Source organism: Camelina sativa, chromosome 16, assembly GCF_030686135.1.
Source record: "Camelina sativa cultivar CO46 ecotype springtype chromosome 16, ASM3068613v1".
Classification (NCBI taxonomy): Eukaryota; Viridiplantae; Streptophyta; class Magnoliopsida; order Brassicales; family Brassicaceae; genus Camelina; species Camelina sativa.
The window spans coordinates 5,697,110-5,722,364 of NC_141895.1; the positions used below are offsets into that span (position 1 = coordinate 5,697,110).

At 37.1% G+C, this 25,255-nt stretch overlaps 1 non-coding gene and 1 pseudogene across 2 annotated transcripts; both read right to left on the reverse strand.

Annotated features, from left to right (window-relative positions):
• Positions 1-253: 253 nt before the first annotated feature.
• Positions 254-15,389, reverse strand: LOC104753433 (putative LRR receptor-like serine/threonine-protein kinase At2g28960; annotated as a pseudogene). The gene is made up of 13 exons (XR_015583532.1): positions 15,213-15,389; positions 14,514-14,897; positions 5,181-5,650; positions 4,960-5,104; positions 4,796-4,867; positions 4,552-4,623; positions 4,377-4,454; positions 4,145-4,303; positions 3,612-3,840; positions 1,359-1,485; positions 1,163-1,228; positions 877-1,066; positions 254-790 (listed from the first exon to the last, which is right to left on the reverse strand). The product of XR_015583532.1 is annotated as a putative LRR receptor-like serine/threonine-protein kinase At2g28960 (transcript).
• An 8,574-nt stretch (positions 15,390-23,963) lies between these two features.
• Positions 23,964-24,070, reverse strand: LOC147925161 (small nucleolar RNA R71). Its single transcript, XR_015585561.1, has one exon. It is a non-coding gene; the product is annotated as a small nucleolar RNA R71 (small nucleolar RNA).
• Positions 24,071-25,255: the final 1,185 nt, after the last annotated feature.

Here is a 25,255-nt window from a genome sequence, read left to right on the forward strand (position 1 = left end):
AGTACATTATTATGAACCATACTTTAAAAGGAGAAGCCAACTTGGGAAACGATGATGTTAGAATATGAGTGACTAGCTTGATTAGAGAGGACAGTTATCGAATATATAAGCCAGCATAGCCGCGCTAGTCAATAGGGTATACAGCAGAATAAAATAAAGAATCTGGTCCCTTTTTTCCCATATAACTTGTTGTTGTCAATATATTATAATGAAAATTAGACAAAGAACCTTTGTCTTAAAAAAGTTTCAGGTTGTAATGCGATTATTGCATACAGGCACTTATGGTAAAAAGAGAGATTTTACACAAAATTTAATCATGTCACATTGTATGGAACTGACGAAGATTTAAAATTTGCATAAGGTGATTTTGCTTTGTAGAGACTACCTTGCATCAGGGGTAACATCAGTAGTGAAGCTAGTACTTAAATCAAGGGAACTCTTTGAATCCATGTCTGATCGTCCTCCTTTCCTTGAATTCTCACAGACAAGACATTCCTTTAACTCAATAACAACTTGAGACATACTTGGTCTTCCCGAAGAAGAGGGATTGACGCACGACATAGCAAGCTCAAGAGCCTTCCAAACAGAACCTGAGTCATAATCTCCATTTAAATTTAGATCCATAATGTTCTCAATATCTCCCTTCGTAAGCATACATCCCACCCATTCTGCTATGTGAGGTTTTTCACGAGATTTCTGAATCACGGGTTTGTTTGTGATCATCTCCAACAATACAATCCCCAAGCTGTATACATCACTCTTCTCAGACAACCAGTTTGTTCGATAATATCTGCACAACAAGTCATTTTTACAATCTTTACCATAAAAAAAAATTAATATAGATGTTGTAGTTTGATTTGACCTAATAATGCTTACTCAGGGTCAAGATATCCAGGAGTACCAGCAACATTTGTAGACACATGAGATTCAACTCCAACTGGAAAAGATCTAGAGAGTCCGAAATCAGCGAGTTTTGCCTGGTTGTTCTCGCCAAGAAGTATATTTGTAGTTTTGACATCTCTGTGGATCATTGGGGGTTCGTATCCAGTGTGTAAATACTCCAATCCTATTGTATCATATATATTCCTTTAAGTAACCAACACGTAATGCATTTTCCTAGTTAAATGTAAGGGAATGCGCAACAATCAATTAATCGGCATACCTTGTGCACTCTCGGTAATGATTCTAAGTCTACTTGCCCAACTCAAAGCAACTCCGTCTGATTCTCCTGTATTTGCTATGATATAAAGGTCAACTTCTTTTTACTAGCCTTGTATTTTATCATCGGCTTAAGAAGCATAAAATCTAACGAGTGCTTACTCTTTAGCGCTAATAGTTATGTCCAAATGCACATTTACCTGAGAGGTGCTGTTTTAAGTCCCCGTTGGAAGCATACTCATAGACGAGGGCCAAGTGGTCTTCTTCGTTACAATATCCAACGAGGCTTACCAAATTTGTGTGGTGAACCCTCAAAAGCAACTCAACCTTGTTAAAATTTAAAATTCAAAGCCAATTAATGTATTTAGTTTTACTGTTTTGTGTCTATTGCACGCGTTCTCAACTATATATATATATATATATATACATGAGGATTTATAACTGGATTGTTGTCACAACCCGCAAAAGTATATATATCGAACTGTTGATAAAGGTGCTAAGCCGGACGTGCTAGCATAGCATCCATTCGTCTATAAATTTTGTTACAAAACTTTTTTTTTTTTTTTTCCAACCAAACATTAATAAATTAAAATAAAACTCCAAGATTTGTCGCTCAAACTGGAGCAAAAGAGTTTACAAAAGAGGATTCAGAAATTAGAGTTCTTGAAGAACAAGCAAGACAATCAGCCCTTGCATTGACGTCTCGTGGAATCCTGGTTAGGGAGAAGGAAGGAAAAGAAGATCGGAGCAATGAAAAATCCTCCAGCAGAATCGAAAAAGCGGGTCAATAATCCGGCGTCTGCACCATCGCAACTAGAAAGTAGCCCACGCGATGTGTGGTTTATGTATGCATTATTAACTTGAAATATAAATTGAAAATTTTATTCATTTATATATGGAATGTTCAGATGTAATTGTTAATATATGTCTTAAAAAATAATATTCATAATACTACGGTTCAACTACAATTTATAATTTATATATGTTATATAGTGTTTCATAGAAGGGTCACGAAAAAGAGAAAAGTTAAAGTACATATTACTAAATACTTTTTATTACAATATATTGTTGAAATTATTCAATCAATATGTTTTAAGACCATTACTTATAGCAAAATCAACTATATATGGTATTTTCGTTAAATAGTTAATTTGATAGATAATTTTATGTTGTCTTACTTCATTATTTTGATAAAAAACTGATAAGTAATCTAGAAAGAAAAATGTAAGATTAGTTAGAACCGTAAGGGCTCTCGATCGACCCTCATTCCCAAAATACACATTTTGGTTTGCGGATGTTACAAAATGTATGAAACCATTTTATAGTAATAGGACAATGAGTTACACCAAATTTAGTTAAATTTTGTATGTTTGTTAATTAATTAAGATAAATTAATTTATTTATAGTTTGGTTTTTTGAAAAAAAAAACTGATAAGCATTCTAAGAAAAAAATATGTAAGACATTATTTTGATAGATAAATTATGTTGTCTTATATATTAATTTTCTTTTCATATATAAAAGAAATAGTTTACAACAAATAATTTTCTAATATGATAAGTCAATTTTAAATAATTTATTGAAACAATATCACCAAACAAATATCTCATACTCTAAGTCTAACTAATTGAAATAAAAGTGTGTCAAATTCAGCCAGTATGTCAAATTTAATATAAATATGTTTTTCTTCTATAAATTGTCTCTATTTCTGATCATTTGAAAATAAATAGTATAATTAACAATAAATTAATTGTGAAACTATTGTTTTCTGTTATTTCATGGAGGAGATAAAAGAATAATGTTATGTTATCATTTTTTAGTACATCTGTTTTAAAGATAGTCAAATTGTGACTTATAGAATACTATTAAATACAAATTTTAATTTTGTCTTTAATACATTATATATTATTATTGAATATAATGTGATATATATATATATATATTAGTAAATCTTCTATATTTTTAAATTAGTCTATCATAAATTAATTTGGTTTCAGTTTTTACTTGAAAAGTATGAAACCATTTTCTATTTTTACTTGGTTTGAATTTGTTTATATTTTTTAGTTGGGTTGATCAGTGTTTTTTTTAGGTTTTATGGTGTATGATTTCATTATGAAATATATTATTAGATGCTAAAACTAAAAAATAGAAGGAATATATTTTTGTAACAATGTAGAAAAAAATTCAAAAAGCAAACTATATAACAATTATCTTTTTTAACAAACTATACACCACATAAAATCCAAATAAATCAAATGAAAAATATAATGTTAAATTCAAAATTAATTAGGATGACATGTGTCAGAATTAAAAGTAGAGTGTCAAATGTCACATTGTTAGACAAAGTTAAGAAAAACCTTTTCTAATTATAGAAGATATATATATACATGAGGATTTTATAAACACTCATATGATGTAACACGAGATTTGGAGAGGATATTCTGGTTGTATTTACCTCTGCTTTGAATTGCTTATACCCTTGTGTGGATGATTGAGGGAGCAGTTTAACAGCTACATGTTCTGTATCATCAGCTACATGTTCTGTATCATTCAAAGAGCCATGATAGACGACTCCAAATCCGCCTTCTCCAAGAACTCTTTCAAAGTTATTTGTCAGTGCTATCACTTCCGAATACGTAAAGCTTCTCTTTTTGGTTAAAATTACTGACTTAGTAATTGGTGATCTCAGTGGCAGAGTTAGGAAATTAGTTTATCAGGGTCAAAATAAATTTTAAGGTGTCAATTATGTTGTTAAATTTTTTTATAATGGTCAATTGTGCTATTTTACTAGGGTCAATTTGATTTTTTCTTTAAAAATTTAACCAGTTTTAAAAATTCACCAGGGTCATTTGACCCACATAATCCTATATTGGCTCCGCCTATGGGTGATCTGCGACGAACTATATCATAGGTATTACTTACTATAAAACTAGAAAATTAAACTCTATGGGATCTTAGTATGCTATGGTATTGTAGGATATCTTGTACGTACCTTTCAACATTCTTTTCCTTCTGGTAACTAAAAAGATAACTACCACAGCTACAATAACGATCAGGGAAGCAATTGATGCAACAATCGGTACAAGTACTCTTGTGTTACTAGTTTTGCATTTATCAGCCTGACAAATCTTTGAGTTTCCTTGAAAACTGCAAAGCACAAATGGAAAAGACAAGTGAACAAAGAAAACTGTATGAAGATAATATATTTGAAGTTTCTTACGTTAGTTCTAGCCCATTCTTTTCTCTTTCGCGAAGGGCCTGAGGAATTGTACCTTTAAGTTTGTTAAAACTTAAGTTACTGCATGAAGTATATATGGAACTCGGATTATGAAACTAAATCAAGCTGAATACAAAAATATAAAGAAAATTAATAAATGTTGGTTTGGAGTACTTACATGCTCAACAAGGATTTCATGTTGGCTAAAAACTCAGGCACTTCTCCAGACAAACTATTACTTGATAAATCCCTGGGATTGTAGAAAGTTTATAATTCGTTGGAGTCAGTTTTTTATTTGTAATAAGACATGTTTTAATAGTTATAACCGCTTGTTTTTTTTTCTTTCTATTTTAGGGTATTTTTCTTATAACAAAGTAACACGAATGAAACTAAACTTTCATCTAAAAATTGAGAAACCTTACAGTTTCCGCAACTCGGTCAAGTTTTGTATGCTTGGCGCTATGCTTCCTCTCAATTGGTTTCCCGGTAAGACTCTGGTTAATTACATGGCAAAACATTTCAAGTAAACTGATATAGTTAAGGGACAGACGATTCACCAATAAAAGTAGGATTTGAATAATCTTACAAGGAAATGATTCTTGGTGGAATAGACTTATTTGTATAACTGCACTCTATACCTTTCCATTTCCATAGTTCAGGGAGACAAGGATCTCCTTGCCAACTGATTATCTTCAGTCTATAAGTACTTTGGATATTCTTGAGAGCAGCGACTGATCATATAAAAGATAAAGACATCAAAAATTAGTATCAACAAAAACGGTCAGCAAGAGATGCGTAGTAACGTACCATCATTAGGATTTGTTTCTGAATATGGAAACTCCATAACAATGTAAGTCTCAATAGCATTGAGAATTGGTGGTAGAGTTGACCTCTTTGTTTTCACTAGCTTCAGCACGTATCCTTGCATGGGAGATTTGTTGTATACGGTATCTATTTGTAACATCTTAGGACTATAAGCTGCGCTAATAGTACTTTCATCCAATAAAATGTCGAATTCCCTGGTATCATTGGGCTGTAGGGATTGAATCTCAGCAAAATGAAGGTATGCATAAATTTTTTCAGGGATCCCTGAATACACGTAAATTTGCAATGGCTTGTTAGAATTTCTCGGCGTCCAAGCTGTCCTAAATACAGCCTTTGGTGGTTCAAAGGGATTTGATACGTTTACGGTGAGAGTAGTGTTTATCACTTTCTCATCACTCCCAGTCCAAGGACTAGTTACACTCCATATACGATCGTAGACGTCATCTGGATACCTGTCAGAAATAGAAGATGTATTTAGTGGAGAAAATCATATAATTAATGATTTCTCTACATCCATTCCTCGCCATTGTCCATATATAATCTATTGAATTCAGTAAGAGCTTTGCAATCCTAGCTAAAAATTACTAATATTTAGTGTTTTTTAGTGGCTAGTTAGACTTGGATTTAATGCTAGCTTACTTGTGAATACGAACGGAAAGTTTTTTTTATTTATTTATCAAATCGAACGGAAGTTTTTGTAAATTGCATATTTAGCAAAGTAGTATGATGGAGTGGATTAATCAAAATTAGTCAAGTCAATTACCTTAAACTGAGAGGTAATCTTTGAAGTTCATGCATATTTAGCAAATCAGTATGATGGGGTGGATTAATCTTGGCATGAACTTCAAAGATTAAACAATAGTCAAGTCAACTACCTTAACCTGAGAGGTCGCCTTTCATCTATCGATTTAAACCCCTCAAATTCATTTTTCGGCTTTTTTTGCATTCAAATCTTGTTAGTCTTGATTAAGTTTGAGATCTGAACAGAAAGAGACTGAATGTTTTCTTGTGTTATTAACAAGCCACAAAAGCAAAGATATATACAGACCTAGACTTGGTGAAGAAGCTATAGACTTAAATGCCTAATTACAATAACGATATCAATTAGAGATATGTACAGCTATATGATCATAAATGAATAGATAGCATTTCCTTATATAGCGAGGTTGTATTCATTCCAATACCCTCCCTCAAGTTGGAGACTGAGGATCGTGAAGGTCCAACTTGCCAATGAGACCTTTGAAATCCCGACGTCCTAAGGCTTTGGTGAAAACATCCGCAAGCTGAGACACCAAATGAACAAAACGAATTCGAATGAGTCGAGCTTTAGCTGTGTCACGCACGTTGTGACAGTCGAGTTCGACATGCTTCGTACGCTCATGGAAGACTGGATTTACAGCTATATGAATCGCTGCTTGACTGTCGCAATGCAGATCAATCGGTTGGGCTTGCTGGACACCTAAATCTTCTAACAAACCTTTTAACCATTTGAGCTCACGAAGTGTTAAAGACATACTGCGATACTCTGCTTCCACCGAGGACATGGAGACAACATTCTGTTTCTTTGATCTCCAAGATAAGGGCGAGTTGCCAAGGGAGACAAACCAGCCAGTGAGTGAGCGGCGATTAACAGGGCAACCCGCCCAGTCTGCATCACACCAACCAGTGAGCTGCAGGTCATTATCTGAACTTAAAAGAATACCTTGGCCAGGGGAACCCTGTAGGTAGCGTACCACGCGAAGAGAAGCATCCCAATGAGCATGTGTTGGTCGTTGCATTAACTAAGACAGAATGTGAACTGAGTACGTCAGATCCGGTCTTCTGGCAAGAAGGTAGATCAGGCGTCCAACCAGGCGGCGATACCGCGCGGGTTCAGCTAATAGAGGGCTGTTGATGCGACCAAGACTGTGTTGCTGTTCCATGGGGAACGTTTCAGGTTGACAGTTGAGAAGACCAATTTCTTGGATAATATCGAGTGCATATTTCCTTTGGTTGAGGAAAATCCCATCGGTTCTCCTTGTGACCTCTATACCCAAAAAATATTTAAGAGCCCCGAGATCTTTCATGTGAAAACAAGTACTCAAATACTCTTTGAACTCTAAAATTGTTTCTAAGCAGCTTCCCGTAATGACTAAGTCATCCACATAAACCAAAACGTAAAGCTGAATAGCACCTCGTTGTAATGTGAATAACGAGTAATCTCAATAAGATTGTTTGAAACCATACCGAAGTAATGCTGTCTGCAGTTTCTTGAACCAGCATCGAGGCGCCTGTCGAAGGCCATAAAGAGATTTCCGAAGGCGACAAACAAGGTTGCGTTCACCATTCTCAGGATGAAAACCCGGAGGCAATTTCATATAAATTTCCTCATTCAAATCGCCATGTAAGAATGCGTTATGTACATCCAATTGATGTAAAGACCAATTTCGAGCAGCAGCAACCTTGAGTGTGGTTCGAATGGTAGTCGTCTTGACCACATGGGCGAAGGTTTCTGAATAATCGACACCCTCCTTTTGGTTGTTGCCAAGAACTACTAAACGCGCTTTATAGCGCTCAATGGTGTCGTCGGCAAGATATTTGATTCGGTATACCCATTTTCATCCTAGAGTTTTATTACCTTTTGGTAATTCAGTGATGTCCCATGTGTGATTAATGCCATGAGCATCAATTTCGGACCCCATGGCTGCAGTCCACCGCGTGTCAGTCATCGCATCTCGGAAAATGGTGGGTTCGGTGCTGTGAGTAAGGGATATGAGAAAAGCGCGGTGCTGTGGAGATAATTCCTCAGAGGTCAGAATGTCCAAAATTGGGAAAGGACAGGTGGGTTCCGGCAAAATCAGACCAGCAGTCACCGTACGGAGCACAAAATCCTTCAGCTTAATTGAAGGTTGCTTTGCTCGCTGTCCACGACCCAGTGCTTCAACCGGTGTAGGTTCATCGTCGGAGGAACCCTCCCTGTCATTGGAATCGTCGGGGTCAACCGTGTGATGAGTATCAGTGGAAGAAGAAGACGTTGATGTTCTGCTGGGCTGGGCTCAGGCCCATGACTAATAGAGTTTTCTGGCTCATTTTCTGGTGTTGGATCAAGAGGCCCAGATGATGATTGAGAGTGAACAATGCCGTCACTAGGTACATCAACATCCGGAACGAGACTTGAGTCACCAGTAGTAGGAGATGATGGGGATTCATCAGGAAGCCAATCACCATCTAAGTTGACATCAACTTGAGAAGCACCATGAGACAGATCATAAGACGGAAACACACCCTCAACAAATACTACATCACGAGAGACAAAGATTTGCTCTGTGTTGAGATCAAACAGAGTCCAACCTTTCTTGCCAAATGGATATCCAACAAAAATGCATTTCATACTTCTAGAGGCGAATTTGTCACCACCCCGCTGTTGATTGTGAGCATAGGCTAAACAACCAAAGACCTTGAGATTATCATACTCCGGAGCAACACCGTAAAGCAGTTCATAAGGGGTTTTTCCTTGGAGTAACGGAGAGGGCGTGCGATTGATGACATAAGTAGCATTTAAAATGCTCTCGCCCCAAAATTTCACAGGTAGATTGGATTGAAAAAGCAGAGCTCGAGCAACGTTTAATAAGTGACGGTGCTTCCTCTCTGCTCTCCCGTTTTGTTGTGGTGTACCGACGCATGACGTTTGATGAATGATACCGTGTTCAGCAAACATGTCACGCATACACACAAATTCGGTGCCGTTGTCACTTCGGACAATTTGAACTTGCTTATCAAACTGGCGAGAAACAAGTTTCATAAAGCGGGAAAATATATTCTTGACTTGAGCTTTGTCGTGGAGAAAATATACCCAAGTCCCGCGTGAAAAATCATCAACAATGGTTAGAAAGTAGTTGGAGTTGCAGGTACTAGAGGTGCGATAGGGTCGCCATACATCCAAGTGTACTAATTCAAAAATCCTCGACGCTTTATTAATACTTGAATGAAACGTATCGCGAGTTTGTTTAGCTCGCAAACATACACACAAGATGAAAAATCAGAAACTCGTTTCCTAAGAACTGGAAAGCAAATCATAGACGCCATTTGACAGATGGCCAAGCCTCTGGTGCCAAGTATCTTCGGCTCCATTGTTATTCATGCAAAAAGCAGAAAAAATTCCTATGCGTCGGAAGAAATATAGACCTTCTCGTAATTCACCTGCGCCAATCAATGCCCTCATTGTACGGTCCTGTAGCACACACCCGATGTTAACAACTTGCATCACACAATCGCAGTCCTTTACGAGTTGTGAAACATAGATCAGATTACAACGCAACTGAGGAACCAACAATACATTCTGCAATGAGAAATTATCATCGAAACAAACTGTCCCTTTCTTGTCTGTTGTAGTCGTATGACCATCAGGAAGACCAATTTGACAGGATAGGATTGTTGTTATATCACTAAGAAAGGCAGAACTACTTGTCATATGATTAGAAGCGCCAATATCAAGAACCCAGTCAAGAGAATCAGGCTTACCACTTAGTCGATTCGATGGCCCCTTGTTCTGGTTTTCGAGGAGCTGCATCAATGTCTTCCACTGATCATTATTGAGACCAGTGAAACCACTCCTTGAAGCTTCGGCGCTGTGATCTTCAGATCCTAAGACCTGCGTTGCATTAGCTCTTGCAACTCCCCCAGATCCACGGCCACGAACTGATTTGCCTCCTCTCTCACCCCACCATTGTGGATAACCAACCAGTTGAAAACATGAGTCCTTGGTATGGCCACGTCGTTTGCAATGAGAGCAGAGAAGCTTGCTTTTATATTCTGGTGCTTCAAAAGGTTTCGCGAGTTGTACTGCAAAGGCTGCAGCTTGTGTGCCTTGCTCCTCTCGATTCCTCATCACCGTACGTACACGTTCCACTGCTTTCACCTTGGAATAAACTTGATTCAGGTTTGGGAGTGGCTCGCTGCTGATGATTGTTGTGCAGAGACCACCATAAACTTCATCGTTAAGACCAAGAAGAAACTGATGCACCTTATCATCCTCTCTTTTCTTCTCCAACTGAAGACGCAAGTCGCAGGTACATCCACTGCATTGACACATCGGGAACTGATCATAGTTCAACAGATCCTCCCACAGGATCTGTAATTTTCCAAAGTAATCAATAAGGCTCATCCCTTGTTGATGACAGTTTGCTAACTTAGCCTTGATCTCTTGAATTCTTGGCCCATTGCCTTCAGAAAAGCGATCTTTGATCTCCTGCCATAGATCCTTCGGGTTGTCTTTGTTACCAAGTGTCCTACGCACCTTTGGTTCGATGGTGTTGAGAATCCATAAAGCCACCATGGAGTTGACGGACATCCAATCCTCATACTCCGGTGCGTCCTCCTTTGGCTCCTCCACAGTCCCATCAACATATCCAAACTTTTTCTTCACACGCAAAGCAGATCTGATTGCTTGCGCCCATTCATCAAAATATTCACCGGTGAATTGCACCTGAGCAATGATTCTGCCAGGATTTTCAGTTGCAGACAACTGATATGTCGAGTTAGTTTTTCTGACATCAGCCCCTGACTCGTTTCTCACATTCTCACTGTTCTGAACTTGTTCACTCATTTTTGTTTTGCCGTGATGGCTCTGATACCATGAACAGAAAGAGACTGAATGTTTTCTTGTGTTATTAACAAGCCACAAAGGCAAAGATATATTCAGACCTAGACTTGGTGAAGAAGCTATAGACTTAAATGTCTAATTACAATAACGATATCAATTAGAGATATGTACAGCTATATGATCGTAAATGAATAGATAGCATTTCCTTATATAGCGAGGTTGTATTCATTCCAATAAGATCAACTTTTAAAAAAAGCTTGTCTTGCTTAGACTGTTTGATTACATGAATTCTTAGTGTGCTAATGGATTTTGCTTGATTGCATTAATTCATTGCAATGACTTGTGGCAACAAGTGATTAGGGATTAAAACTTAAAATTTATCAACGATATTTCCGATTACTTATAATTTTTTTAAACTGTTATATTCTTTCCTGAAAGTTTCATATAAGATAACATTAGTTTTACAGAAATTTTTTTTAAATTTACGCAGAAAAATTCTGAAATTGATTAAAAAAATAGGAGGTGAATAAAATGGTTCATCCTAAACCCTAAGGGTGAACCCAAATATTTTTCTTTAAAAAGTAAAATTTAACTCTCTCTTTATTGATCTACTTGGCAATGTAACTAAACAAAACTTCTAAAAAAATATTCCAATTTATATTTTCATAGTTTTAAGAATTTTCACTAGATATGTATTTTTACCAACATTTTGTCAGTTTGTGTAAGTGATACTCAAAAGAGAAAATTCTTATCCAAATTTCAGTGCTTTAAAAGTGAAAAGACATTATTTACTCTCTCCTCTTCAACCAACATAATCGCCATCCTTTCAATTAAAATATTTAGTGAAAAAACTATATAACTACTGATTGATCTACTTGGCAATGTAACTAAACAAAACTTCTAAAAAAAATATTTCTAATTAAACTAAGCTACAAACAAAACACATTTAATCATATACACTTAACTCACAGTTTAATATAAAACTGACAAACATATTTCTAAATTAACCACACTTTGATATAAAAGTGAAATTATGTATTAACTATATTTCTCCACTCTCTAGATTCTTTAACACTCAATAAATTTGAATTGGAATTCCCATAATTTGTTTATTTTCTAATTGTAACTCCCATCACTTCCCATCCTAACAATATTCATTTCACTCATATTCTTTCACTATATCCTAAATATTAGATATATCTGTTTGGTTTTTTTTTTTTTGTTGTTATTTTTTGTTGTTGTTGTTGTTGTTTTAGATTATCATCTTAGTAATCATTTTCTCATCTTCCTGTATATTTATGCATCTCAATATTTTTTAAAATTTTATGTTATTATAGGGGTTAGAAATCAATGAAAACAACATTGTAATAATTTGATTTTTTTGTCAACCACACATTAATTAGAATATTACTCCTCGAGGGAAAGCCCAATCCGGAGCAAATGAGTTTACAAAGAAACTTCTGAAACAAGTTATCTCAAAGAATGAGCTAAGTAGTCCGCTTTAGAATTGGAAGAATTTGATACTAAATTTATTGTACAAAGTATCATACGTATCTAACATTATTTTCAAATTTGATTTTATTTCTAACGCTTTACTAGATTTGTAACACTCCGATTTTAGGAAATACGGTGGTAAAAGTGGAGAGGTTTGAAAGAACTGATTTGGTCACCTATGTCACCAAATTGCACTTATGTTTTTGGTTAATCATCCTGAGAGACTCTACAGTTAAACGTGCTTGAGCTGGAGCGAATTGAAGATGGGTGATGTTTCCAGAAGTGATTGTCGGAACTGTGTGAGTGAAAATAAAGAAAAATGACATATCATGTAATGATTTGTAGAATCGGTAAACAAGTCTTTAAACCTCCTCTACATAGCAAACTGTCGTCAGATAAAGGTGGATTTACGGGCCTATACAAGGATGTGGGGTCCATTAAAAGTGGCGGTTGGGACGTTATTACGGGGCTGATTGGTGCATGAAGTTTTAAGACTTTAAATACTTTAAGCGTTGACAACCATTTATTTGCCAATCACACTTTTTCTGTATTTACTTTTTTTTTTGTTATCATGAATTGACAAGGTCCGAATTCTTAGCCAATCCCTATAACACGAGGTATCATAATTAGTGGAGTTGAACTCTGCTGGGATCAGTCGCAAAGGTGGTGTTATAACCACTAAAGACACTTCCCTGTATTTACTTTTTTTTTAATGCTTTGAAAACCACTTTTTTTTTTTTCTCATTTTTTAAAGCCTCAAATACCAGCCTTTAAAACTAAACAAATTCTAGTTGACAAAAAAACTAAACAAATATAAAAGCTTTATTTTTTCCCTTCCATTATATTTAAAAGCTCTCCACAAATATATATATATATATATATATATATATTACATCTATTATTTTTATAAATTAAATATTCTTATTTTATTTTCTTTTAAGATCCATTTTCATAATAATAATAATTTATTTATATTTTCATCATCAACATTAATGATGGTGTAAAAGAATTTATAAAATTAATGTTTATATAGAGAGTAACATTCAAAACAATATATTGATTAGTAATTAATGGATTTTTGTTTGCTCATATAACTAGCTTAGAAAGTTGTTTGTTACTAATTTTAACAGTTAAAGTTTATACATGTAATGCATTTATAATAATAATTTCTGCAGCTAAAATTTTAAAGTCAGAATCTCTAAAGCCAAAAGTAACAGTGGTTACCAATAGTACCCCTACACTTATCTCTTCTTTAATTAAAGTTTTGATGGCCATAACAAAAATTTCAATCAGTAGTTATATAGTTTTTTCACTAATTATTTTAATTGAAAGGATGGCGATTATGTTGGTTGAAGAGGAGAGAGTAAATAATGTCTTTTCACTTTTAAAGCACTGAAATTTGGATAAGAATTTTCTCTTTTGAGTATTACTTACACAAACTGACAAAATGTTGGTAAAAATACATATCTAGTGATAATTCTTAAAACTATGAAAATATAAATTGGAATATATATTGGGGTTGAAATAGAGGATCTAGCCAAAGTTCACACTGGGTGCAAAAACTATAAAAATGGTAGAGATGAGGGGATCAAACACATGAGTATTTCATTATTAAGCTGGTGTATTTTTTACCAATATGCCACTTTAACGTTACTAAATTCTATTCAAATTAAATGATTTGTGTTGTCATATGGTTTACATGGTCCACCTTTGACTTTGATCAAAGTGGATCCGCCCCTTTTGAATGGTATATATACAACTTTTTCACGTTTTGAGAATGTGATCCCGCTGAGTACATACCATTCATAAAAACTTGTTGTGAATGATAAAACGTAAAAACATAATAAGTGATTGACTAAATTTATCCGGCAAATTTTAAAATTATAACTAAATTAGAGAAAAAAATTCTTCATCTATCTATTGGCGTTTAAAAAAAAAAACATTTGTAATCGATTCGGTTAATTATGTTATTTTCATAATTTAGTTATTCTATTCATCAGCTGTTAATTTGACATAGAAGTCAAGCCTATTTTCTCTTAATCTGAACAAATCTTACTTGTTAAATGAGAAAAAGCCAACGCAGCGATCACAAAGATGTTCCATTATGTAGTCTTAAGGTTATTATCTCGAGGATCCTAGTTATTTTAGTCGTTTTTATCATTCAATAAATCGATAAAAATATGATAGACGTTTAGTTGCTGTGGTTGGCAATAAATCGTATTTAAGTTAAGCTGACGTACCGTAGACCAGGAGCATAGTCATTCTGATAGAACAACCGTTCTGAGAGTCTTAAAGAGCCGCTTTGAGTAAGATATAGGCCATCTTTTAGTGGCCGTAGTTCCAATGTTGTTTCTCCCGTCTTGACGAGACAAATCTGTAAAGTGTTCGACTTTGGCTTGTGAATGATCTCATAATTGCTTTCAAATTGTAGCAGTTTCGTAGTCCGTCGCCACCGGGAAAGTATCTCAAAACATTATATTGCTTGTAATCTGATAACGAATCTTTGGCAACTTTACCACTTTTTCCACTTTGGATGAATTCGGCATCTGATGAGAATTTCAATTTGGATATTGGTTCGAGATAAGACTCTTTCGTGGGTAATCCACAATCCAAGCTGATGAATCCTAACAAGACCAGAAAATATCAAACAATGGGAAAAAGAGATTAATTTCCAAAACCAGCATTGCAAGCCTAATGAAAGACAGCTCAAGTATACTAATCAAATACGGCATTCCCCCACTCTTGAGAACAATTTTTTATCTGAACCTTTTTTCTATAACACACACAACAAAACATTAAAACAATGTCCAAATTTTAATGGTGACAAGGTGACCACAATCTTAGGTTATAAAACTCATTTTTAATCTATTTGTGAGAATTGCCCTACTTTTTATTATATTATATACAAACAGAATATATAACTAGTAGAACGAAGATACCTTGTTGGTCATGCTGTGCTTGAACAAGATGTCTAATGGAAAAACTCGCAAAGATCAACACCAACAGAATCCCATGATGACCCTCCATTTCCAAGTAAAAAAACAAATGCGAAGGTCTCGGAAATGGACAGAGGTTTTTAACTCATATATAGAAAAATAAGGACTTTAAAAGCTCTAATATATTATATACTACTTGTTGTGATAAATTAGCAGTCCCAAGTTGAGAAAAGCCTAAAAGATACCGCCAACAGGTTGTTGATGAAATGTTTATTCCCAAGCACGTCTTGAACGCTGTGATTAATAAATAATGCGAAACTGGACAAGTTGAGTAAAAATAAAAACTTCATCATACAAAAATAAATGGCTCATGATTATTTAATGGTAACAAAATACAGTATAATGAAGTAAATGATCAGACAAGGGACGTGCCTACAACATTAAATTGTTTTGGTTTTTCTTCTCCTTTTTTTTTGTTATCAAATGTTTTGATTAATGCGTGAGAAAAGGAAGTATAGAGGCATTTTACAAAATTTGGAAAGTATACGGTTAAGTACGGATATCATATGGCACGAAGGGCAGTACCACAGACCTTTCAGGTTCTTGGGTGTGGTCTAGAGATTATTCCTCTTTTGGCCAGTGTTTGGCAGGTTAAATGCCCACCTAAAATACAATATTTTTTATGTTGCAAGTTTTGTCTGGATGTCTTTCCGTCTCGTCAAATTTGAGACGGTGGGGTATAACATGTGATTTGGGTTGTGCATGGTGTGGGGCTGATGACGAAACAATAACTACAAGAAAACAAGGAAATAACTGACGAATTTATTGACGGCACTAATATGTCGGTAATTACCGACGGTTTACCGACGAATATCTGACAGAAGATTAGTTTGTCGGTTGTTCGTCAGAAAATTACTGAGGGACAAAATCCGTTGGTAATCCGTTAGTTTTTCTGACGGATAACTAACGGTTTACATGTGGATATTGTAAAATATTCCTATCTTAGCTCCATAATGCACTTTTTTTATAAGATTTGTATAAAAGATGAGTTTTCAATGACTAACTACTCTTCTTTTAAATTACATTCTTCAAAATTTGTGTTTTTATAGAAAATAGGTTGTTTACTTAAAGTACTTATGGTGTAGTATTACATCTTATATGTAAGTAGCTATTTGTCTTTGAAATTATTTTTTCTCTACTTTAATCATATAGATGTTTATTTTCACAAATAATTTCATGGTTAGTATATAATATATAATATATGCATATTTGTTAATAAAAATTATGAAGTTAAGAGTTTTAAGCTTAAATCCGTCAGAAATAACCGACAGGAAACCGATGAATATAATATTGACAAAATTTGGATATCCGTCGGTAATCTGTGGATGAATATAATATTGACCTGCAGATCAACTGGTGACAGCTTGTCCTGTGAGAAGGTTGTTAAAGGGTGGGGACCAGGGTTCGAAGAATGCCTAGCGCACCAATAACCTACTGGTGGATTTGGATGTCCACAGTGAGGGGTTACAATCGATGCCCTGCAGGCCCAGCTTGGAGTCCATGGGGGCGGCTAGAGGGGCTAGTGGGGTCCACGAGACGGGTTGTCACATAAATTAATTGGTGACAGCTTCTCCTGTGGGAAGGTTGTTAAAGGGTGGGGACCAGGGTTCGATGACCGTCTGGCGCACCAATTACCCACTTGTGGATTTAGATATCTATAGTGAGAGGTTAGGATCGATGCCGTGCAGGGCCAGCTTGGGGTCCATGGGGAGCTAGTGGAGTCCACAGAATGGGTTGTTACACTTGTTAGTGGGGGAGAATTATAATGCCCGAGATAATTGAATATTTGAGTTATGTCTAGGAATTGGAGTGAATCTGTTTTAATTCTTGTTGATTTATATATTAACTTGGTCGATTTCTTAATTATACCGAGGAGTGGTTTAATTAATGGTTTAGCTAAATTTTGGTTTAATTGAATTAAACCAAGAAAAACCCCATTGTTCCCTTTAAATCACTCTACGCCTATTGTCTTCTCTAGGGGATGGTCGCCACAATAGGGATGAAAGGAGAGAGAGAAGCTCGATGGTGGTAAGAGGAATAGAGGGGATGAATTTGGTTTTGGGTTAGAGAAAGAGCTAAAGTGTGGGACGTGAGAGGAGACAGGGTCGAGGTGGTCTTGGCGTGGGATAAAGAGGGGATCAAGCATGAATCGTTGTTGCGCACAGTTTGTTCCGTCGAGTGTAACGTGTTATGAAAGTCTAGAACTTGAAGTTTCTTTGTCGTGAAATTGAGGGTCATTGACTTGTGTGGCTAATGTTCACGTGTCGTGTTGTGGAGGTTGTTCGTGAGATTTATTGGTTGGTTTAGGAGTTGTTTTTAAACCAAACCCGATTAGGTATCGTGAGTGTTTGTGATTTATATTTCAGTGATATGTGATTGTTATTGAAAAGTGAGAGAAGAGAGAAGAGAAGAGGGAAGAAAAGAGGGAAGAGGTGGTTGTGTGACTCAATAACTAGATGAGGTGGTGTTTGGTGATATGTTAATCAGCAAATCTTGCTTGGAAGTTAGTGTCTAGTGGCTTGTCCGGTCGGTTGTCGAAGGAATATGATAGAGGGTGATTGGAGTCTATGAATGTGAGGTGCTTGTGGAGCTGAAGTACGTTCGTATGACTGTGGTTATTTGTATTTGTGGTATTTTTGTGAAGATTGATTTCTACGCTGGTTGTCTCGTGGGAATTATGGGGTACCACTGAGATTGTTTCCCTTGTGTCATGTGTGAGGATTGAGAATTTGGGTATGGTCGTTTCACCGGTACGCACTGTAACGCCCCCGAACCGCCCACACGGCCAGACTAACCGGGGACCGGCCCGGTGGACGTCACAATCAGACGATTGCCTGCGATCCAGCCGAGGCTCCACCAACGAATTAGGACCCCCAGCCGGTCCACTGGCAACCATCTATCCGCTATGTACATTCCTTAGGCTTTGCAACCGTCGGTCTGTACGTGGCGTTATGCTGGCCCGGAATAATCCGTACCAGCTCCACTTGCCCGCATTATATATGAAAATAATCGATTTATTATATAATATAATGTTTACAAAATCAATAGAACACAAAATAAAAATCGTTGGATCCAACTTATCATAAAGAAAACAAACAAGTAAAACAAGAAAAAAGGACTTTACAACACAACACGAAACATCCTATCCGATCCATTAAACTCGGCACTACCCTCCTAACTTTCCCTGCAAGAAAAACAATTGTGGAGAGGGGTAAGTAATCTAAGATCACTCAGTGAGTTGGGCAACCCTCTAACATGTTATCTCCCTATAACATGCTATCTTAACAACCCATCCAACTACCCAATCCACTACCCCACAATCAATGCACGCAATGTGGAAGTTAAGCAAGCAAGCAAACAATGCACACACAATCAATCAAACAAGGAACAAACAAGACCCGACTCGTCTAGACCTTGACTCTAACTTGGCCTCCACGCCACTTCACCTTTCAATCACTGCCAAAGTGGAAAGAGCTAGTCGTGTATCAAGATAGATAGACCACGCTTGACTCCGACGTCAGGTATCCGCACCATGACTGACACTACCAAACCTCACCCAGGGATATCACAATCGACCTAGGGAGAACATCTGATCCTAAAGATACCACCACAACCTAGGGCCCATCGATCCTCTGTCCTGTCCCAACACTCTTCCGCGTTGATACCACAAAGGCAACCAACCAGACACACCCCAAATCCTTCGCGTCGTTACCCATCCCAGGTAAACAACCGCGTATACCGTGCCGCATCGTCATGCGGTTCAGGCTAGTAGCTAGCTAGACCTGAATTCGTCCTGCCATGAGATCCCTCTGGATTAGCTCACCGGACTTCCACACACATGTCAGGAACATAGTTCGACCTCTAGCTACGAATCGAGACATTTAACCCACGATCTAGCTAGGACAACACTTAACTCTAGGACTCAAGACTCCAAGAATTAAGCACAAACAAAACCACACAAAATGCAAGGAAACATGCCAGCCACAACAATCCGCACACAAACTTAAGCCACAAGAAATAAATCATGCAACTTAAGAAAATCCTATCATGCATGCATCCTATATGCTCCCAACCCCAAAGTTTTAAGTCTTTTAGTTATAAATTTTTCCATGCATTTAAACCCCAACTTTCTCACATGCATGAGGCTCTTTCCAACCTGGAGATTCTCGCATGTCCTTAGAAAATAACACTCCAATGGTTTGATCTTCCATCAAAACCATGAGGTTATGTTCCTTTGGTTTTGGGTACCCATACGACTCTTTCCTACCCGGAGATTCTCGCATGGCCTCACCAACAACCACCCATTACAATATCGAGGTTAACTTATTCATCCAAAATCTTTGGGTCCCTCATATGGCTCTTTCCATCCCGGAAATTCACATATGGACTCACCAAAAATCACCCACACCATAGACCGATCTCCCATCGAATCGAGGTTAACCTCTCCCAAAAATTGTGTAAAATTAAATTATAAAATTTAACATGCATATTATACCACCAAAAATTCCAAAATTGATCATGCAAGGCCTTCCACACTTGCATGAGTTTTTTAAAAAATACTTTCCACCCTTGAAAAATTCTTTTAAACCTCAAACTCAACATGCAAGGAATTTCACACTTGCTTGAGAGTTTAAAAAAATTATTTCCACCCTTGGAAAAATTCTTAAAATTCTAAAAATCAATCATGCAAGGCATTTCACACTTGCATGAGGTTTAAGAATTAATTTTTACCCAAGTCAAGTTTTAAAATTCTTAGATCTAGCATGCAAGGCATTTCACACTTGCATCTAGCCTAAGAAAAAGCCAATTCTTCCCCCATGAATGCTTAAACCAACCCCATGAACTCCTCTTGACTACATGCAACCCTCTAGATCTACATGCAACAAGAACCATGCAACACACAAGGGCTGATGCGAGAGCTAGAGAGCTCACACACCTCCCAAACCCCAAAATCCACAAGTCACCTTAGCTTTGGAGACTCTTGGCCGACTGGAACTTCACTACACCACGCCGATCTGACAGCACTTCCCCGTGATCTTTAGCTCCTCCCGCCGAGATCTTCTCTTCTTCTTCCTCTTCACTCGAAAATCTCTTGAATTTCTTCACAAAGATTTGAGAGAAATTTTTGGCAAAGTTTTGGTGTTTAGAGAGAGTATAGTCAAAAATGAAGATCCAAGAGGGTCTATTTATAAGCCCACACTCGATTCTTTGGCTTAGGCAAATGGCAATTTTCGCTTGACAAGTGTAAAAAAAAATTGCATGTACTCTCCCCCACGCGCACGTGAATCTCAAACGCTGGCAGAGGAGGCTTAATCGCGTGACATGTGGCGTTGAGCTCCCATGCAGAGACTCTTCCGCTTCCTCGTCCTTCCCGTGTCTCTCTTGCGTCCTAAGCTCCCGTGCTTGTCCGCAGAACGACCCATTCGTCCGCGAGCCTATTTTCTCGGCAGTCCTCGGTCCTCCTGACCAAGACTTAATATTTTTGCGTCCATCCCCGGACCTCTCGTCCGTGACACTCGACTTTCACGTTCCGTTCGTACCCTTTTTCCAATCCGTCCGTGATCCCGCGGTACATCGTCCATCCGGCGGTACACTGATGTCACCATATTTTACCATATTGTAGGCCTTGTTTAGTTTATTTTTTGCATCATATAGAAGTGATTCCTTAAGTTTTATAGCCATTTCTGTCCAAATATGCACTTAGGATGTTTAGAAGAATGCATTGCATACATTTGTGCATTTGGAGTATTATTAGGTGTTATGGAGCTCTAAAAGGATAAGGAAGGACTTGGTGTTATTTCTGGAGGTAAACAAGAGGATTGGACGTATCAGGAAGGGAAAAGAAGGCACTCGACCATACCACTCGAGCAGGCACACGGTCGAGTACATGTTCGAATTCATAACGAGCTCCTCAAAGATCCATTCAAATGAAGATCTTTTGTTGCGATTCAGCTTCAGCCTTCTTCACGAGAGTTGTAGAGAATTGAGTTATCTTTCCAATGCCAGTAGTTTCATGTCAATCGGAGGTGTATTTCAAGATTTATTCCGATTTTACTGAAAATATATCATCCCAGATCAAGTACTCGACCATTGGAAGAAGCAGAAGAAGAGGTTACTCGACCATGCACTCGACCGAGCACATGGTCAAGTTGTGAGCCACCTCTCTATTTTTTCCTCTAACCATTTTAGGGATTTCCTTTCTTCCTATATAAACCTATTGTAATCTATGGCCGCAAAAGAGAGCACTTTTTAGGGGAAAAATATCTAAACCTAGTTTTTACCCTGTTTTCATTGTTGTCCTGTCTCTGTTTTTCATCCGCAAGTCAACTCGACCACCCACTCGACAATGCACTCGACCGAGTGCTAGGCCGAGCTCCAGTTTACTTACCTGTTTATGCATTGTTCTGTTTTATTTCAGTTTGCTCTTAGTTGCATTTGTTAGTAGTTTTCTATTTCTTAGCATAGTTTATTGCATTTGTTCTACTGTTTAATTATGCATTAGTACTGTCTTAAAATGCTTTAATCTTCTGCATTTCATTATTGTCATTAGGTTGTTAGAAATAAACCAACTTGATATTTGGCTTAACTTGAATGCATTGATCACATCTTGACTGCTTACATATCACACTCTTTATAGATTGACATCCTTTATGCTACAACATCGTAAGGGTATTGAAACACCTTTCACTGCATCTGATCATCTTAGCCTATGTTTGTTTGTTTGTTCATCATACATTCATTCATAGGTTAAGATAGAAGAAAAATACATGTTTCATACACGGCCATTCTGTTCCATGGTCCGTGATGTGTCTGTATTTTATAGGTTTAACCATAGTTTTTAGGTTTGTTTTGAGTCTTTTACTGAGTCAAAGTGTGCTTTTAGAGTCTTTTTAGTCTTTTATGAGTTTGTACAGGTTCTAGGTTGCTTTTGAAGGAAACTGAGTGTTTTGGGGATGAAAACTAGCATCTGGAGCCATTTTGGTGAAGACTGATCGGACTAGCAAGCAGATGAAGCAAACACAGAAAAAAGCATTTTGGATCGGCTGATCCACATTTTGGATCGGCTGATCCACATTTTGGATCAGCCAGTCCCGAACCCGAAGCAACTTTTCCTTTTTCGTTTTAAACCGACTTTTAGGGTTTTATTTTAGTATTTAAGGATGAGGCACGACCTCTAGAAAGAAAACTTTTATTCTACGCAGCCTTTGAGCACTTGTAACTTTGGGAGAAGATCTCTAATCCTTCTTGACACCTTGGAGAAGATTTCTAAACCCTCTTTATTTCTTTTGCAATTCAATTATGTCTTCTTCATCTTTGATTTGTTGTTTCTGTTTCTCTATGGCTGAGTAGTTTCTCTATTGGGTTTTGGGTTTCAAAAGGTTTTATGATTCTCTAACTATGGTGTTTTAGATTTGGGGTTGATCTATTTTGTTCTTCATCTATTGTTGTTCTTAAAGCCTAAACTAGATTAGCTACCTAGTTTCTGATTTTAGGTTAAATTCATCGTGGCACCAAAAGTGTTGTTGAGTTGCTAGAAAAGAACATAGGTGAGCAAGGTGGACCTTAGCCAACGGAAGTTAAAGTTGAGGCACCTTGTGAACAGATCAAACTTGAAATTTTATTGCTTGCTTGGTTTGCTAGATCCAAACGACGGTTTAGGGTTTAGTGGATTCATTGCATAGATAGTTAACACTGCAAAAGTAGGTTAGCTTTACAACCGTGATTTGAGTTCTAGAACGGTGTCTAATGCATCCCCATCTAACCACCTTAGTCTGAGATTATATTCCCCATAGATTCCTTGTGCCCAATGTTTCCTTTTTGATTTAGAAACAACTTATTTATTTTCTGTTTGTTTAATTATTACTTGCTTCACAAACTTCCTCTTTTGTGTTAGCTATATTTGATCTTCATAGTTTCATAGTGCAATTGTTTGGTCTCTGTGGATTTGATCCTGAAGTCTTACAACGATACCACTAGATCGTGGTGGAGTACACATTGGGTTTTAATAGACCTTTGATCAATTTGGTGCCGTTGTCGGGGACCAAACGTTGCCTTTAGAATTTCAGAATTGAATTTAGTCTAAGATATATTTTATTTTTATTTACTAATTAGTTCTTAAGCTCTTTCTCTTGTGTTTCAGGTTTATGCAAACAAGAAGCCACAAGCCTACTGATTTGCAAAATCTGCGAAACGAGGAGTTAGCACGACTAGAATGAGAGAACCGAAAACCAAGAGCCGATTCTGATAATATAGCCGAAGACAATGAAGAGGTTTGCCAACCCAACCGCCAGCTAGGCGAGCTACCTTGAGAGATGAAGAAGCTCACAACAGGTTGTTTCTGAATCGATCTGCGATCCAACCACCAGCTCCTGCGAGACAAGATTATGAGATCAAGCATAGCCTAATCAATTTGGTCCAGAATCGTGTGTTTAATGGATTAGCATCAGAGAGCCCTCTGGACCATATTGAAGCTTTTGAGAGATTGGCTAGTACGACAAGGTCTAATGGAGTTCCATATGATTACCTCATGTTGACTTTGTTCCAATTCTCTTTAGGAAATAAGGCTTTGAGATGGCTAAATCTCTTGGACCGAGGATCACTTACCTCTTGGGAGCAATGTAGAGCAAGATTAGCAATGTTAAGGAGCAAGATTACTACCTTCTAAACCACTTCTACACTAAGTCACGATCAGCAATGTTAAGGAGCAAGATTACTACCTTCTCACAAGGTGGTACAAAGTCTTTTTGTGAAGCGTGGGAGAGATTTAACGAGTATATGAGGGACTGTCCTCATCATGGCTTTTCACAAGAGAATCTTATGAACATCTTCTATGGAAGAATTGACCAGAAGTATCAGATGGCACTCGACACTGCCAGCAGAGGAGATTTTTCTACTAACAATGCTGTTAAAGCAAACCTCTTGATCGAAAACCTTACAGCAAGTAACAGCAATCATAGTCATGAGTATGATCGTTCTGTGCATGTTGTTAGCTCCATGAATACATATGTTATTAAGAATCTCACTGCTAAGGTAGACCTACTTTTGAAGAGAGATCAACAAGCTGTCAACATGTGCGACGGGCAGACGGGTGTTTATCAGCAAGTTGGAGTAAATTCAGGTTTTGAGCGGACAAAGGAGTTGAACTATGTAGGAGGACAAGGGAACTATCAGAATCATGGTTTTAACCAGAATTATAGAAATTATCCTAATCTCTCTTACAAAAGCACCAATGTCGAGAATCCTCAAGATCAAGTGTATCCTCCGCATAGTCAACAAGGTAACTTCCCGCAAGGATTTCAGAACAAGGGTGCTGGATTTAATAGCTCAAATGTCCAAGGATACTGATACACAGAGTTTTAAACCCTATTTTCCTACTGCAAGTGCACAGCAAAGAAGTAGTACTTAGGGGTCGAATCCCACGAAGACCAAGTTTTACTCTATGGTTCTATTGGTTTAATTTCAAGCTAAGACAATTCAAAGTTGGGTTTGTTTGGTAACAGTAACGCGATTAAAACGGTATAAAAAGGCAATAAGCAAAACACTAAATCAGGGATAATTCTCGGGAATTTCAGAGATAGCAACTAAACAACTATTCAGGGCATAGATTAAGTACCAGTCTAGAACTCAAACATAAATATAAACTGATCCACTGTCGTGGTATCAATAACTCTATATGATCGATTCTGTGCGGAAACGCGGAGCACATGCTCAGACATCCGGAGCACATGCTCGGCGGTCCATAAACCCTAAACTGTCGTTTGAGCCCAGAATCGCAGACAAGCATTAAAGAACAGGAATGATAAGTTCACAAATCACCTACACATCAACTTTCGCAGGTCTAGGATAATTTGCCCACTAATGTCTTTTCTAGCAACCTATTACACTTTTGATGAATAGATAAACCTAGAATCATAGATTGGGTGATCAAATCAACCTAAGCATTAAGTCTAACAATAGTGAAGACAATCGATTATATAAAGCCCTAT